This window comes from Mauremys reevesii, linkage group 6 (genome assembly GCF_016161935.1).
Source record: "Mauremys reevesii isolate NIE-2019 linkage group 6, ASM1616193v1, whole genome shotgun sequence".
NCBI lineage: Eukaryota > Metazoa > Chordata > Testudines > Geoemydidae > Mauremys > Mauremys reevesii.
This window is the reverse complement of record NC_052628.1, coordinates 92,599,066-92,616,519: the sequence shown is the minus strand read 5'-3', so window position 1 is coordinate 92,616,519 and position 17,454 is coordinate 92,599,066. Positions and strand designations below refer to the sequence as shown.

The window sequence follows — 17,454 nt, the reverse complement described above, 5'->3', positions numbered from 1 at the left end:
AAAAGTGAGACAAGAAGCTGATATAGCTCAGGGTCTACCAGCCTTTACCCTTATAGAGGCCACCAGCGGTGCAAATTCAGTTGGAAGGGGACAGAGCACTGTTGGCTGGAGCTGAAGCTTCAGCTGTGATCTAAAGCCACCTTTCTGGGTGAAACACCAACAAAGAGTTTACCATTACTGAGCATGGCTCAGGATAAGTCACCCTTGGGATACAGGGGCCAGGCTGGGACCTAGATGATGTAGTATATTCCCTGGAATGGCAACCAAAGAAGGTACTGTGGAAAAGCCAACTTTATGACAAGTTATCCCCCTTGTCTAACTGGGATCAAGAAATTAAAGGAGAACCTAGAATTCAGCCTGGTCCTGCTTTATATCAAAAAGCTGGTTGGCTGAAATAACTCATAGATGTGGAGACGGGTGATGTATCAGCTGTGATGTCAGATCTCACTTTTGTGGCACACGTCTCATTTGCAGTACAGAACTGAAAAAAAGGGGGTATTGGTTAATTTTTAGTTGATGAAGCTGAGACACTGTTACTAGCCATGAGCCAATTTTCTTCCTCTCTCCCCATGCACTTACAGAGACATCCAAGCAATACCAGAACCCCATTTAATAGCACCCCTCCTGCAATGATCTGCCTTAATTTTATGTACACAGCACATTAATTGTTTCTAAAACAGGAATGGATATTCTACCATTCAGACAATCTTCTAAGCTCCTTGGGTAAATCATAGGTTACATATTAAAATGAATAAAAATTATTTCTTATTTTGTTTGTTTTGTTTCAAAGTGGGAAAAGCATCTGTCCACATTAGAGGTTGGTAATGTTTTGTTTGCCACCAGGAGGTGCAATTGATCTTTCCAACGAACCAGCAGCTACCCCTATGCTGTCTTTCTTGGCTTGGCACAGTTTCTTTTCAGTGTCAATAATGCTTTTTACTTTGATAAATGTTTTCTTCTGTGTTTGTCTGAGGTACTTCTTTCTTGGCATTTGATGGAGGTGGAGGATGGACAGGAAACTTTCATGTCCTTTGACTTTTGTGTTTGCTAAATTGTACTCCCTCTTTGAGGAGTTCATCTCTTTCTTCCTCCTTGTCCTCTCGCAGCTCCGTCTTCAGTTTCTCAGCTTGAGCTCAGACCTCAGAGCCCAGGTAGTTTTCCAAATCTGTACAATCACCTTTGCTGTTGTTCAAGCCACAGTAGAGACAGACAGAGATTTCACCTGCAGTGAGGAACCTCCAAAATCACTGTCTTTCTGGCAGTGAGATTTAATGTCCACTATGTATTCACTTTGAACAGGTGTAAATTACCACACAAGGTGCAAGGCAGAGGAGAATTTTGGTCTGATTTAATCAGAAGAAGTGGTATTTACATGTTTTAAGAGCCTGTGCATGAAATCTGCCATATCTGCATTCAATTGTACTTCCATAATAGATAGATAGATAGATAGATATAGATATAGATAGATAGATAGATATAGATATATATATTGGAGGAACATGGCAGTGCTGCGTTCTGCAGGACATTCCTGATTTTTCTGAGGCTATCCTGCATCCTATAAATACAAAGCAGCCAAGATATTGAAAGCATCCCCAAATATCTTTGCGGCTAAAACATTATGATCTGACAAATGGAAGGCAACATTTAAAAGATGGCAGTCTGTCTAGAGTTCTTTCCATTCTCTTTTATCTGGGCCTGAGGTAAATGCATTGTCACTAGTAATGGATTCTTTTTCTATATTTTCCATTTTTGTTGCACTTTTGATATTTCTTCTCCGGGTTCCCCCATATTGATTTTCAAGGGCACCTGTACCGGTACAGTTCCCTTCCATTCCTCCTATAGTTGATCAGCTGTTGAGATTTTCCCTCAGTTATTTCCTTTTTACTTCTTTGATCTATGGTAATTCGGGGGGCAACACTTTTTTTTCTTTTTCTTTTTAAATAGAGACTATTGATTAGCCAACATATTCTTCACAGGACTATGTTTACAGTTTCTGTTTTAATTTATGCTATCAGATAAGGAAAAGAATTTCAGAAACAAACAAACAAAAAGCATACTTTGTTGTTTTAATTTTTCCTCTGTCCACAACAACTTTTTTACTTTCCCTCAACAGCCCAAGATAAAATCCTCCAATATATGTATTCTTCAAAAAATGTACTTAAAATGAGGCTCAGTCAGTTCTTCTTTTTCTCATGGTCTTATGCTTAAAGTGAGAAAATGATTTTTGTTTAGTCTAGATTTTTTAAAACAATTTAGTGTTCCTGAAAAATGTCATCTGTGTGATGGATCAGTTGAGATTTGAACTAGTAACTGCATGACACTTTCTGCTTTAAGTCTGAAAAAAGTCTGAAATTGAGTGAGAAGGAACAGTGCAAATTTCATTCTCAATTATCAGTGATCCAGAAGCAATCCCTTTTTTTGCTGAGAGAGTATTTTTAGACAGTTTCATTCAGAAACATTGTGTGAATTACTGCCGTCTTTGGTATCCCTGATTGAGGCATAAAAACATTCTAAACAGTAGCACTACGTTATAGGAGAAGTTGAGAAGGGAGCTTGAGTTGCCCATTTTGCATACAGTAGTTTAAAGGAAATACTGACCGTGTCTCAGAGTTACACTTTGAACAAAAGGAGGTCTGTGATTCATATGCAAAAATGTGCAAAAAATGAAGACAATCATTGTGATGGGTTGGATCACAGAAACCCCCTTGGGGCTGCCAACTGATGTGCCAAGACTACTTCTGCCCTTGCTTTCCCTGCCAGCTTGGGACTCCAGCACTCTGTCTTGTTGAGGCAGACATGCCAGTCTGCTCCAACACAGACCCAGGGTCTGAACCACGTGCCCCAAAGCTGCAGACTTAACTGATAGCAACTTAAGAAGTGTTCCTGTTTTTAACACTCAGAGGCCCAACTCCCAATGGGGTCCAAGCCCCAAATAAATTCGTTTTACCCTGTATAAAGCTTATGCAGGGTAAACTCATAAATTGTTCACCCTCTATAACACTGTTAGAGAGAGATGCACAGCTGTTTGCCCCTCCAGGTATTAATACATACTCTGGGTTAATTAATAAGTAAAAAGTGATTTTATTAAATACAGAAAGTAGGATGTAAGTGGTTCCAAGTAGTAACAGATAGAACAATGTGAATTACCAAGCAAAATAAAATAGAACACGCAAGTCTATGTCTAAGAAAACTGAATACAGATAAAACCTCACCCTCAGAGGAATTCCAGTAAGCTTCCTTTTACAGACTAGTCTCTTTCTAGTCTGGGTCCACCAATCACTCATACCCCCGGTAGTTACTGTCCTTTGTTCCAGTTTCTTTCCGGTATCCTTGGGGGTGGAGAGGCTATCTATTTAGTCAGCTAAAGACAAAATGGAGGGGTCTCCACAGGCTTAAATAGACTTTCTCTTGTGGGTGGAGACCCCCTCCTCTCTCCTATGCAAAGTCCAGCTTCAAGATGGAGTTTTGGACTCACATAGGCAAGTCACATGTCCATGCATGACTCAATTTTTACAGGCAGCAGCCATTGCTTACATGCTACCTTGAAAGTCCCCAGGTAGACGTCTTATGTGGATTGGAGCTTTCCAAGATTCATTATCCTTTAAGTGCTTCTTGATTGGGCACTTAATTTGTACATTCCTTTCTCAAGAAGCTGACCAAATGCTTTACAAAGGCTACTTAAAAATCAAGCCAGTACACAGCCAATATTCATAACTTCGAATACAAAAATGATAGATGCATACAAATAGGATTAATAGATTCAGTAGATCATAACCTTTACAAAGATATGTTGTATGGCATATATAGCATAAAACATATTCCAGTTATATCATATATACATTCATAAGCATATTTCCATAAAGCCTTATGGGGTGTACCGTCACAATCATGTTTTCAGGTTGGGTGAGTTGGGCACAGTTAGATGTCTGCTGCATGTGTAGTCACCTGAGTGTACCTGTTTGTGCACAAACCTCAGGCCTCTTTTCTCAAAACTGGGCCCTTAATACTTTTGCCAAATATCTCTGTAAAAAACCCACAGTTAAAATGGGATCATAAATGCCACTAATCACTAGATGTTTTCTTCAGCAACAAACCCCTTTATTTTTCCTAGTTTACTGGTAAAGGGGGGAGTAGATGCTGCTTTTCATTGTTATAACTGACTTTCATGGCATCTATTTTCTAAAGATATCAGCAAATTGATCTCAAAGGCTCCAAACCTGCAATCTGATCCACTAGTGTGAAACCCTGGGCCGATGTAGAGTCAGGCTCGGGTCTGTGCTAGCAGATTTGATTGCAGGATCTGGAACTCAATATAGACAGGGATCATTTCACCTGTCCCTGAAAGGCTACATCACAGCTCTGCTCAACACTGTATGACAGAAAACAAAGAACACTTTCCCCAGTTAAGACTAACAAGGAAATTTTAAGTAGGAAAAATGAAATCCCCAACTGGAATTCAGCCAGGCACCACCTCTAAAACCCCACACTTAAGAAAAAATGCTAGGTACTGTGGATCTCAGTTTTGCATCTCATCTGAAGGGTGGCTCTTTTATCAGCTCAGTTCTCCCTAGCAATGTATTGAGGCATTGGTTTGGGCTTAGTTATGCCTGATAAACACTGGCCTGTGTTGGGACAGTGCTGTGCTGTTCTGTCTAGAGGACTCCCCAGGAGGAATTCTGCTTCAGTGAGACCGTGTTCTCAGAACTCCCCACATACACTAGAGATGCACCCACTGCTTCAGAGGGTGCAGCATATTTTTTCTGTATACCCGACAAGCCCCGTTTCTTCTGTACTTGCCCCTCCCCCGGTTCACCTTTGCTGAGAGGGTGCTGAAAAGAAGCAGCCCCTGCACTTTCACGAACATGTGAACTTTGATTTTTTTACCTGGCCACTGCTCAAGGTACAAGGGAAGGAAGGTTTTTTTGTTCCCTCCCCTCAAACTCCTCAGGAGCAGCCAGGCACAATCAAGCCCTCAGTTCTGACTGAGAGGGGATAGAACAGCAGCTGCCTAGGGTTTTGCTTTGAAATATTCCATCCAAGGACTGATTATCCATGACCTTGCTGAGCTTGTGTTTGATCTTACAAGACCACAGCCCAAGGTTGCATGACTGCCAGTGGAAATTTAACGTTATCATTTAAAATCAGATTACTTTACAATCTAAGACATTCTCTTCAAAAGTCTCTGTTTCAGGAGCCCTAATTTCTACTGACTTCCTGGTATGTTGCTATCTTTGTTTCTTATTTACCCTGTCCTTTCACAGCTGTCCATTAAGGGCTTGAGTCACAACTATATTACTCCTGTTTTATGCTGGTGTAATTCCATGGCTATACTGGCAAAAAAATGGAGTAACACAGTGGTGAATCAGGGCCTAAAAAGTTTTTTTTTATACCATTTTAAACCCAAAAGTTTGAATAATATTACACAATGAATGCCATCTAACAAATATAATAAAAATACACAGACAAGACTTACACATCCAGCTCTGTAATTATTATATCACAATGAGCCATGCTGTGAGTAGAAATCAGTTCTATAACTTTGTAATGCTTAATGGTATAATGAAAAGCAGATGCAGAGGAAATTTTAGCAAGCCTAGCAAGAGAAAGCAAATTATTAACGCTTCATGAACTTGAAACCACTTTATAAGCTTGAGGAACTCCCAGACAGCATCAGACTGATGAAACACGGATACAGTTTTATTCTTTCCAGATAAATAACAAAGTTCATTTCTATATATATTATGATCCACTTAAATTGTCATTAAAATAACTGAAATATCACTTCATTGCATAACCACAGTGATCTGGTATCAGAGGGGTAGCCGTGTTAATCTGGATCGGTAAAAAGCGACAAAAAGTCCTGTGGCACCTTATAGACTAACAGATATATTGGAGCATAAGCTTTCATGGGTGAATACTGATCTGTTATTTATGAGCAGATGTGGCTGAGAGCAGGGTTTCCAGATACTTATTTCTGCTAAATATAGTCAGTGTTTAACCTACACATCAACACATGTAGGTGGCTTTACTAAAGGGGGTTTTAGTAATTTCTCAACCAGACATAATAAAGACCAGCATAGTAAGTAACTGTGAACATGTGAAGAACAATCTTCAGGTGAAATTTCAACATACAGATAGCTTACAAATAGGAATAAAATACTGGTGATAGTTGTCACATTTTACATCTTCTATTCCTGGAATAAAAAATCAAATATAGCCCAGTGATGCAATAACATACTTAACAGGACTTGTCAAATTTGTTTTAATTTTGATGAAAACCCATCTGCTGGCCTTGTTACTCTATAATGGGCTGAACACAAACACCTAGTTCTAAGGTGAAGAGCTGGGGATTTGGACTGGGACACTCCATGGAAATGATATTCAGCCTGTGGCTCTTCATCACCATCCTATTGTTATCTTCCCTACATGGAATAAGATATTGTATAATGTCCTAAATCAATGGTTCCCAAACTGGGGTTCGTGAACTCCTGGGGGTTCACAAAATGTTAGAGGGGGTTCTCAGGAAAAAAATTCCCTAATGGCAGACAGAGCTGTCCCTAGGGACCCTGGGCAGCATGGGGCCAGCAGCCCAGAGCCCCTGGACTTCCAAGAGCTAAGCAGATCAAAGCGAGCATCTCTATCACACTGAGGAGATTTAAACTTCAAGACTCCTTATAAGAAGTGGAAAGGGAGGTGGATATTTTTGCTGTTTTTAAAATTAAATCGGCAGCTAGTATTGTTTTTAAAATTATTTTGAAGAACAAGTTTAAGCTTTGTTGTAACGTGTGTTGTTTGCCTGGACTGCTCAAGACCTGAATGCTTGTGTAGGAAGAACTCTTTGAATTGGCTTCTTAAATACCTTCATGCTGTTTCACATCTGACACTCCTTGATGAAACATAGGCGCCTTGTCTTATAACTGGCTTATTCAAAGTGATACAAGCTATGAAAGTGAGATCTTGGAAGAGTGTTGCCATTTTCATAATGTAATAAAAAATACTGTAATGATAAATAATAATTAATAATACATCGTGTGTAATAAGCATGTCATTAAAAACAAAGTTTATATTTCCAAGATCACTGCTTTTATAATTTATACTCAGGAAAAGGAGAAAATTCCTGGAAATATTCATTTTTAGGAGGGGGTTTGCGAGACTTGACATTTTAGTGAAAGGGGTTTACAGGTTGTTAAAGTTTGGGAACCACTGTCCTAAATGATAATTTGGCAGTTGGCCCACTGAAAAAAATGGTAATTTTAAACAAAAATAAAGTCAGAGACACAAACGGACACCCTCTCACAGAGCCACTGCACAATGGGCACTCCAACCCCATGGCTGGAGAGGCCTGCATAGGACTTTGTGTAGGTCTTTTATCGTGTAGAATATAGCAGGGTCTATGCAGCAGCAACAGATCATCTGACCCCACCCTGGAACCTTCTCCATGCCGGACTTCCTCCTTTTTCCAGTATTCTGACTGCAGGGACTGACATGGAGTAAAGATCCACTCCACACAGGGGATGTTCATATACATGAACACACCTCTCCAAACGCCTCTTCCCTCTCCCCCATCCCCCTCCATAGCCTCCCTGCCCCATTCCGATAGAAAGGTTGTCAGTATTTTGTGAAATATCCCACCCTGATAGCAGGTGTTGATCCTGCTGGGGAATAATAAGTGACTTCTGTTCAGTCACTGAAGCAGGTAGCCTGTTATATAGCCTATCCAAATATAAGGAAACTGGAAGTGTCTCTTTAGAAAGAGAAGACTTAGGGCAGGGGTGGCCATCCTGAGTCTGAGAAGGAGCCAGAATTTACCAATGTACATTGCCAAAGAGCCACAGTAATACGTCAGCAGCCCCCGAGTAGTTCCCCCCACACCTCTGCTCCCCAGCACCTTCTGCCCACCAGCAGTCCCGCCGATCAGTGCCTCCTCCTCCCTCCCCGCACCTCCTGATCAGCTGTTTTGTGGGTTCAGGAGGCTGGGGGGGGAGGGGGGAGGAAGGAGAAAGGGCATGGCAGGCTCAAGGGAGGGGGTGGGAAGGGGTGGAGTGGGGGGCAGGACCTGTGGCAGAGCCAGGGGATGAGCAGTGAGCACCCCCCAGCACATTGGAAAGTTGGTGCCTGTAGCTCTAGCCCCAGAGTTGGTGCCCATACAAGGAGCCACATATTAACTTCTGAAGAGCCGCATGTGGCTACAGAGCCACAGGTTGGCCACCCCCAACTAAGAGTGTGAGCTGCGTAAAGCTGGTGTGGAATTCTCTGATGGAACCTATTTCCATTGGAAAATCAATAATAGTGAGAGAAACTGAAATGATTGGGAATGTTAACTTCAGAAAGGAGATGAAGAAGAGGGGTGTGATAAAAGTATATAAAATAATGAATGGTTTAGAGGAAGTACATCAGGAACTTTCTTCCTGTCTCATAAGTCAAGGAGATAGTCAATGAAACTGAAAGTTGGCAAATTCAAAACCGATAAAAGAAAATACCTTTTCACATAACACATAATTAAAATCAATGTCACATGATGTTATTGAGGCCAAAAACGTATCAAGATACAAAGGGGACTGGATATTGATATGGATAACAAGACTATCTAGACTAGCATTAACTACTGTGAACAAAAAAAAGTTTTGGAAGGGATATGAAACCTCTCATTTGAAGTTTAAGACAAGCTAACTATTTATGTTGAGATGTGCATAGGGAGCAGATTATCCCATAACTGAATCCTTGGGTGCTAGGGATTGTCAGAGACAGGATACTGAATAGATTGACCACAGGTCTAATTCAGTATGGCAACTCCAGTTTTCTATGTAGATTCAAGCACTAATAGCCTTGTCCTGAGCTCAGAGCTGCAAGTCATATGAACCAAAGCAGAATAATCAGGGTATAAAGGCTCTCAAATGGAGTTCCACTAGATCCTGCAATCCTTTGAAATATGCAGACCTGAAGAAGAGCTCTGTGCAGCTTGAAAGCTTGTCTCTTTCACAAACAGAAGTTGGCCCAATAAAAGATATTACTTCACCCACTTTGTCCCCTAATATCCTCTGAAATATGCATTTAGGACAGCTACATCTTTTATATCTGGACTAAAAGAGACCCTCGCTGGGGATGTGGTTTGAACCGCAGCTGAGAGGTCTCTGACCTCCGTCTATTCATATGCCACCCTCTAAAATGGTCATATAAACAGTACATTTATTGAATGCAAGTTTGTTTATAACACAGTAGAAATAAACCACTCCTATGAGACCAGACCCAATGCCTTGGGAAGCCAGTAGGTGGTGATGCCTCTCCAAATCTTTCCTTCAGCCTCCCCAGGCTCTTCTCGCTCCATTGAATAATCCTGCATCTTCCAGTCCCTGCCAGCAGGTGGAGCTGATTGCTGCCACCATCAGTCTCTGTCACAGCTGACTGCCTACTCCTCCTCCACAGCAGATGGAAAGGACAGGTCCTTCCAGGTACCAGAGGCTGGAGGAGGGATATATACATACATACATACATATGGGGTATGCACATTGTTCCCTTGTGGTCCTTAGCAGCTGCTGTCCCTTGATAGCACAGGGCAAATGGATCCCTTGGCCAGGAAGAAGCCATTCAGTAGTGACTGCCAGGCCCCACATGTCTGCAGCAACCTGCAGGAGGCAGAGTCTGAGAGTGGAGCAGGCAGAGCCGGGCTGGGGGATGCTGTGGACCAGCCTGGTCACGTGCACCGCACCCTCTGCTAGAAGTAGGCCTCGAAGTGGCACGGTGCATAGTCCAGGTACATAGTCAGTAGTGGAGATCTTTGCTTGCAGGATGGGACTAGAGGCCCCCAAAGAAGTGAGAGGCCAGAGCGAACTGGCTGATCTCAGTGTGTATCTCCTCCTCAGTGCAGGCCTGCTCCTTGTCCATAATGTCCTTGGGCCTCCCCAAGTCCTCCCAGAGGTAGTGCCGAATGAAGTGCAGCTGCTGCTGGCAAGGAGGGTAAGGTCTCCATGGAGGTCTTGTACAAGGGCCATGTGTCCTGAGTGTAGTCATAAACCCATGCACAGAAGTGACTGCCAATGTCGAAGCCCCTGCAGTTTTAGCTGCTGTACTCAAAGACAGTCAGCATCAGCTTGTCAGGGGATGAGAGTGGGATGTTCCCTTCCTAGACCTCATTGTGGCAGAAGACTGCAGGGGGAGGGCTTGGACTCTAGCAGCTCCCTGAGGCTCCTCATTACTTTCTGAAGGTTATAGGCTTTGATATGGTTGAACTTCTTCAGCTGGGCTTGCTGGGTGAAGGTGAGTTCAGCTTTAGGTACCATTCCATGGTCCCAAACAGCTCAATGGCTGTGAGGTTACTGGGATGGCTGGGGTAGTCTGAAGGGCTCTGAGGATGCAGGAGTGCTGGGGTTCTGTGAGTGCAGAAGGGCTGTGGAAGAGCAGAGGTGATGATGAGCGGTGGGATGCAGTTCGAGGTGGCAGAGAGGCTGTGGGAGACCAGAGGTGATGATGAGCGGTGGGATGCAGTTCAAGGTGGCAGAAGGGCTGTGGAAGAGCAGAGGTGATGATGAGCAGTGGGATGCAGTTTGAGGTGGCAGAGAGGCTGTGGGAGAGCAGAGGTGATGATGAGTGGTGGGATTCAGTTCAAAGTGGCAGAAGGGCTGGGGAAGAAGTAGGAAGAGATACACCACACAGCGTGGGAATGGAGATCCCCATGGGAAGAAATGAGAGAAGCCCGTTGCGGGAGAATGGGAAAAACCAAATGGTTTTCCAGTAATGAGGGGCAGAATGTCACAGAGAGAGAGACAAGCTGACATATTAAGGGTAAGAAAAAAGAAGATGTGGAAACCAGGAAAAGGTACCAACAAAACCAGCAAATTGTGCTCTTTTAATCTTTGCCTCAAATGAAGTTCTCAAAGGGGAGTGAGGACAAGTTTTCACATCTGCATTATTTAGATGTTACTGAATGTACAAATGGACATCTAGGTATACTCCACAGTTGATGGCTGGGTTATGTACAGTAGCACAGAGCATAGAAGGAATACTTTAGAATATAAGCAGGATATACGGTATTATACCAATAGATACACCCAATCATCTCAAACTTCTCTTTCAGTGCTAAATGTCTGCTTTATGATTGATTTGGTGACATTATTTTACTTGATCCTTGTATGGGCCCTGAGGATTAAGAATGAATATTAGTGAGGTCAAAGGATAACGTGAATGGAATTGAAATGGAGGTTACGACTGCTGTTGGTTGAAATTTTCTATTTAACACTTTTTTGATGAAAAATGACCTCTTTTCTAAAATGAACATTTTCCCAAAGGTTTTTTTCTTTTGAAATGTTCTGAAGGAGGGGTCAAAAAAGGAAAAAGGAGGCGAGAGAGTGGGGAGAGAACAAAAATCCAAACACACACATGTTTTGGAAAAGTGTTTTTTCATTGAAAAATTTGAAATTTCTTGCAGAAAATACTGAAATGTGTGTGGATTTTTGTTTGTGAAACATTTCTACTATGGGTATGTCTACACTGCAGTGTAAGTCCAGGGGGGAGAGGGAAGGCCCCAGAGCCCAGGCTCCAGCCTGAGCCCAAATGTCTACACTGCAGTTTTACAGCCCCCAGTGTGAGCCTGACTTGGCTGACCTGGGCCAGCCACAGCTGTATCACAGGTCTTTTATTTTCCCTTGTGTGTTTCGAGATCTTCTGTTCAAATGTAAAAAATCATGTATTACCTATTCTTATTTAAATATTTTGATGCTTTGTATTTACCCATTATGAGCTATTATGTGCTTGAAATCATATGCAAAAGTCCAATTTTATCAGCCCAATTTTTGAACTAAGATTGTTCAGCTCCTGGCTTTGTGTTATAATCTTTTGTAAAGTACTGTCAAACTCTATGAGTTAGCAGCGCTCACTACTGAGTTCATTTAGCTCTGGTGTGACTGAAGAAAATCATTAAAAATAACAAACCCACATCCAAAATCAATTTAATATTATATCCATTTAATAATTTCATTTTCATTTATTAAATGAAATTTAATCTCATTTTGAAATTTAATCTCAATTTTCATTTATTAAATGAATCTATTAACAAAGTCTATGAAATGAAAGCTATTTTAAATACTTCAGTAAACAGGAATGTATAAAGTAAAACTCTCAAAAGACAAATATTATTGTGGTAACACTGTGAACTTTCACATAAACAACAACACACCTCTAAACAATCAGTGGCCTTTTTCTTTGGTCTTTGGGACAATGAACCCAGACAGATTTATTGATAGGATGCATTAAATCATTTAATAAGCCAAAGTCTACTCTCAGTCACACCAGGGTTAATCAGCAGTAATGTCATTGAGTTAAGTGATGTGCCTTGGTATGAAAAAGAGCAGGAATTGAGCCATTCATTTTTTTAAGTGCTAAAAATGTCCAAAAAGTAGATCATTCAAAAGTGGGAGGAGGAAGATATGAATGTTTTGGCTCAAAGCCTCTTTCAGCAACTTACAAACAGTAAAGGATATTTTTATTTCAAATGTCCAGTCTATCAAGGCTTCAGTTGTACTGAAGAAGAAACTAATGTTCAGCATGTGTAGGAAAGAGGGAGGAGATATTTAAATAAGCATTTTGGTATTAACATTAAAGTTCTATAGAAAACACATAATAATTCTAAAGAGAAAAATAGGAGTAAGATACATTGATCTCATTAATCTCAATCTCCACAATGAAATAGAAACCTGTATTTAAGAGAACAGGAGTACTTGTGGCACCTTAGAGACTAACAAATTTATTTGAGCATAAGCTTTTGTGGGCTACAGCCCACTTCATCGGATGCATGTAGTGGAAAATACAGTAGGAAGATATATGTATACACACACAGAGAACATGAAACAATGAGTGTTACCATACACATTAGAAAGAGAGTGATCAGATATGGTGAGCTATTATCAGCAGGAGAGAAAAAGAACTGTTTGTAGTGGTAATGAAAATGGCCCATTTCCAGCAATTGACAAGGAGATGTAAGGAACTGTGGGAGGGGAGGAGAGAAATAAACATGGGGAAATAGTTTTACTTTGTGTAATGGCCCATCCACTCCCAGTCTTTATTCAAGCCTAGTTTGATGGTGTCCAATTTGCAAATTAATTCCAATTCAGCAGTTTCTCGTTGGAGTCTGTTTTTGAAGTTTTTTTGTTGTAATATTGCGACTTTTAGGTCTGTAATCAAGTGGCCAGGGAGATTGAAGTGTTCTCTGACTGGTTTTTGAATGTTATAATTCTTGATGTCTGATTTGTGTCCATTTATTCTTTTATATAAAGACTGTCTAGTTTTGGCCAATGTACATGGCAGAGGGGCATTGCTGGCACATGATGGCATATATCACATTGTATTTAAGAGTGGGTTGTGTGGATGCATGATCAAACCTGTACATTCAGCTTTGACAAATGGGAACAGAATTGTCATTCATAAAGAATTGTTTGATAAAAACAATCAATGTGACTAGAAGGAAATGATTATTAAACTGGAAATGAGTACGTTTCAAAATTAGTGTGCTGGAAATAAATATTTCCTGCTGAAACAATTACATTTGAAAAATGCACAATTATATGGATGTGCTATTGTTGGGAAGGGGAAAAAAGGAATAAAATCCCAGCAGTGCAATATAAATCCCAAACTCTCCATTCATTAACTTAATAACAATTATGGTATTTATTAAATTTCCAAAGAAACAGTATTTCCTGGAACTGATTCCAGCTGCATTAGCAGGATGTGAGGAAGAAGAAAACCAGACAGAAAAAGAAATTGCAATATATTTTTCTTAAAAATTTTTACCACATTTTATTAATCGCAAATTAATTCTGAAATATTTTTAAAAGATTATTTTTTTTACCAGATTGCTCCCATCTCCTAACAATAAAAGCAGGAACATGAAAACCTTGCTTAAAAAATGTTTGCTGTGCATATAATTTCCATTCTTATACTGAAGATTAGTCCCATATTAATTCCATAATAAATTATTGAAATATATATTAAGTAATCTATTCAGTGATTTTCCCAACTTTTCTGGAATAAATTATTAATGTAAAATGTACACAATATAATTTTAAACTGACTTATCAGTTTGGTTAATGTTTATAAAAAGGGAAAGAGAGAGTCTGTGATTATGGGCTATAAACATTGACTGCCCCATGTAAATATTGTTTCTTGTGTTTTTATATCCAATTTATGTTAGTATTTCTAAACATGACTGCTTGAATAGCTGCTTTAGTGAGCAACACTTGTAAGATCATCAGATCTTTTAAAAGCATTTCCATTAGAAAGAAAGAAAAATGCAAGTGATGGCAAACATCCTAATCAAACATTTTACAATTCTGGATGCATGATGGACAATATTATTGACCAAGAGAAACCCTCTCAGCCTGTGTTGTCTGTGCCTCTGTTAGACTTCTACCTAGATTTTGTAAATTGTAATCTGGCTTTTTCATCATTAGGTGTAACTCAGCTCAGATCCCAGTGCAGATCGGGACCACACAGTAAAAGATCACCATTCTGGTACTGATTCTCTTCTCACTTTCACCAATTTTACACCCGTGTAGTTATGCCAGATTTAGACTTGAGAGGGAAATCAGGGCCATAGTTAACTTCCTGTCCTCCACAACTTCCATCATATTTTCTTCTCTTAGATATATCAGCAAATAACTAGAGGAATAATTTTAAATGCAAAAAAAAAAAAGTAAGCAAAGCTTGAGATTCTGCTAGTATATCAGGAATTTTAAAAAAGGATCATATTTGCTTTTTGGCTTTCTTCTTAATAGGAAAATAATTCAAGTTTTCAGAAGAAATAAAAGCAGTCCTTAAAGAAAAAGAGCTGCAATTACAGTCATAGTTCTTTGTAAAATATATAGTGATTTATACCTGGGAGGGATTAGGTCTTTGCTTCAAATCCCCTCTTAACAGTGGAGGCCCATAAGTATTATTTGAAAACAAAACTGGGATATAATATGTTTCACTAGATTCTTGCCATAACTTGGGAAACTTTTAGATTTGAAAATCTTACTCCAACCTTTATATACTGGCATTTTAATCATATAGTATAAACTCCCAGCAACATCTGCTTTCACTACCTAACAGCCTAAGTTCTTGATTCTGATCTTACTTACATCAGCTATAAAGTGGTATCATTCCATTGACTTTAGTGAGGCTACTACTGATTTTCTAAGTACTGGTGTAAATGAGATCAAAATTACAACTGGGCAAAATATTTTGGACAGGGTTTTTATTCCTGAAAAAAATCAGATTTGGGTCAACTGAAACATTTTCACGTTCACGTCAAATTCACCAAATTGTTTCAGTTGAAAACAAACAGAAAAAAATCTGAAAAAAATGAAATATTTCATTTTGACAGTTTTGAAATAAAACATTTTGATGTTTTTGATTCAAAATGTTTCTTTTCAAATTTTTCTTCAATTTCATTAAAAAATGTAACAATGTAAAAAAGTAAAAACCAAAATGAAACTTTTTTAGGTTAAGCAAAACATCAGTTGACCCAAAACAATATTTTTTTTTAATTTTCTGGTTGCAAAAATATTTGAAAAATGTTCATTTCAGGTTTACCTGAAACTATTTTTTATTTTATTTTGGCAAACAAACCTAAAATTCATTTATTCACACAACTCTAATCAGAATCAGACCCTAAAGCAGTGTGGTGTCCTTAGTTCAGATGGAGGAGTTACACATAATATCATGACTAATAATGAGCATTTCCAGAGCATTTTACTGTACAAACAATAATTAGCAGTATAACATTTATCACAAACCCACTTCTCTGCATACACTGAATAGATTTAATGGAATGAAACTGTGCAAGTTAAGTATCAACTCCAGCAGTTTTTAATCAACGGAAGTTTTTTTATCATTAAGAAATGCAAGGCTGGCTTCTATAATATTAATGATATAACGTTTTCAGGAATAACCTGCAATGAGATTCTAAGATGAAAACAAGGACTGCAACATAACCTTTTTTAACAATTCAATAACTAGCTGTTAATGTATTTATTTCATATCACTTAAAAGAAAACTGAGTTTCAGTACAAAGATCAGTTGAGTAGTTATTTATAAGTGTCATGGCATACCAAATATCCCACAGCATAATTACATTTCCATCTGCTGATGTACAAATTATCAATTAAACAACACATTTCAATCATTTTAAAAGTCTTATTATTTACAATGACAATTAAGTACAGAAAGCAACCTATTTAAGTATAACTCAACTTGCATTATCAAGTAGATATACCTAATAAATCCTTTGGACTTATTCAGTATTAGTAGAAATTATTTCAATTCATTTGCCTACCTGGCAGCAGTAAAACAGCTTTCAGTGCAGGGGTTCCTTCATCAGGCAAAGTAGCTGATTTGAGCAGTCCAACTCCAGCAAAGCTTTTTTTAAATAAGCATTTATCCCAAGAACAATCCTAGTTCCACTGCAACAAGGGCAGGGTCACACATGCAACAGAAAAAATAAACAAACAGCAAATTCACTGACAGGGGATTGCCCAGCAAAAGATCAACTCCAGTTCTATTCCATCCAATCTTCAGTGACTAACAGGAGAAAACATTAGGCCCTTCTCATAGCCAGTTTTTTTTCTACTGAGCAACCCTGATAACTTCAAATAAATCCAGTATGAAAAAGGCAGTCCTTGACAAAAACAAGCTTCATTATATGGAAAAGCAGAGAACAGGCCTTCATGTGACAGGTCTCTTTCACAGCCAGCTCGGGCTACCTTCACTTCAGCCAAGTTTATCATGAAAAGTCACAACAGAGCCTCTCACAACCAGCTCCTATTCTGAATTAAAAAAAACCCAAGATGCTGGAACCAAAGATGTGGGAAAACCTAAGTAATGCCATCAAACAGAACACTTCCAGGTGCAAGCACACATGCACACTTGGCCTTGGTCATCTTGATCATCCAGTTCTTGGTCCCCTGGTGGGTAATCCACCTGAGAGCTGGTCAGTTCACTCCACAGCTCTCTCTGATCTGAATAACTGTACATTCCAACACTTTCATCTTGAATTTCTTCTATACCTGGGATTTCATAAACTACACATCCTTTTGTGACTCTAATTTCTGGAGCTGGCTTTTTAACTGCGAGGGCATGCATTCTAGGAAGCAGTTCAGTGACTGAGAATAACTCACTTTCTGCTAGATTGTCTCTTGTGTTATTTGCCAGCAGCTGACAGTGACTCATCAGTTCCTTGTTGTTTTGGGGGACAATTTTCAAGCAGCATTTTTTACAGTACAATGTAATTATAAGCTAGAGCTAGAGATTTGTTGCTTGGCAACAAGTTTAGCAGTATGCTGACTGGAATCATCCTGGAGAGCCTCAACTTAATTTATTCCTTGAATTCAGATACACGAGGGATTCACAGAAAATTCTAAGTTTGTGTATACTCTCTGGTTTAATGAAATCTTGCCTCATAATTAACCTGAAAAATGTGTTATTCTG

At 39.4% G+C, this 17,454-nt stretch overlaps 1 protein-coding gene and 1 pseudogene across 1 annotated transcript in view; both read right to left on the bottom strand.

Moving 5' to 3' along the window:
- Nucleotides 1-16,421, bottom strand: part of LOC120407795 (cytochrome P450 1A5-like) — a 49,548-nt gene extending 33,127 nt beyond the window's left edge. Inside the window, exon 1 of the mRNA XM_039543906.1 lies at nucleotides 16,304-16,421. The gene's annotated coding sequence lies outside the window, so the exon portion shown is untranslated. The remainder of the gene's footprint in view (nucleotides 1-16,303) is intronic.
- LOC120407283 lies at nucleotides 9,713-17,196 on the bottom strand (annotated as a pseudogene).
- Nucleotides 17,197-17,454: the final 258 nt, after the last annotated feature.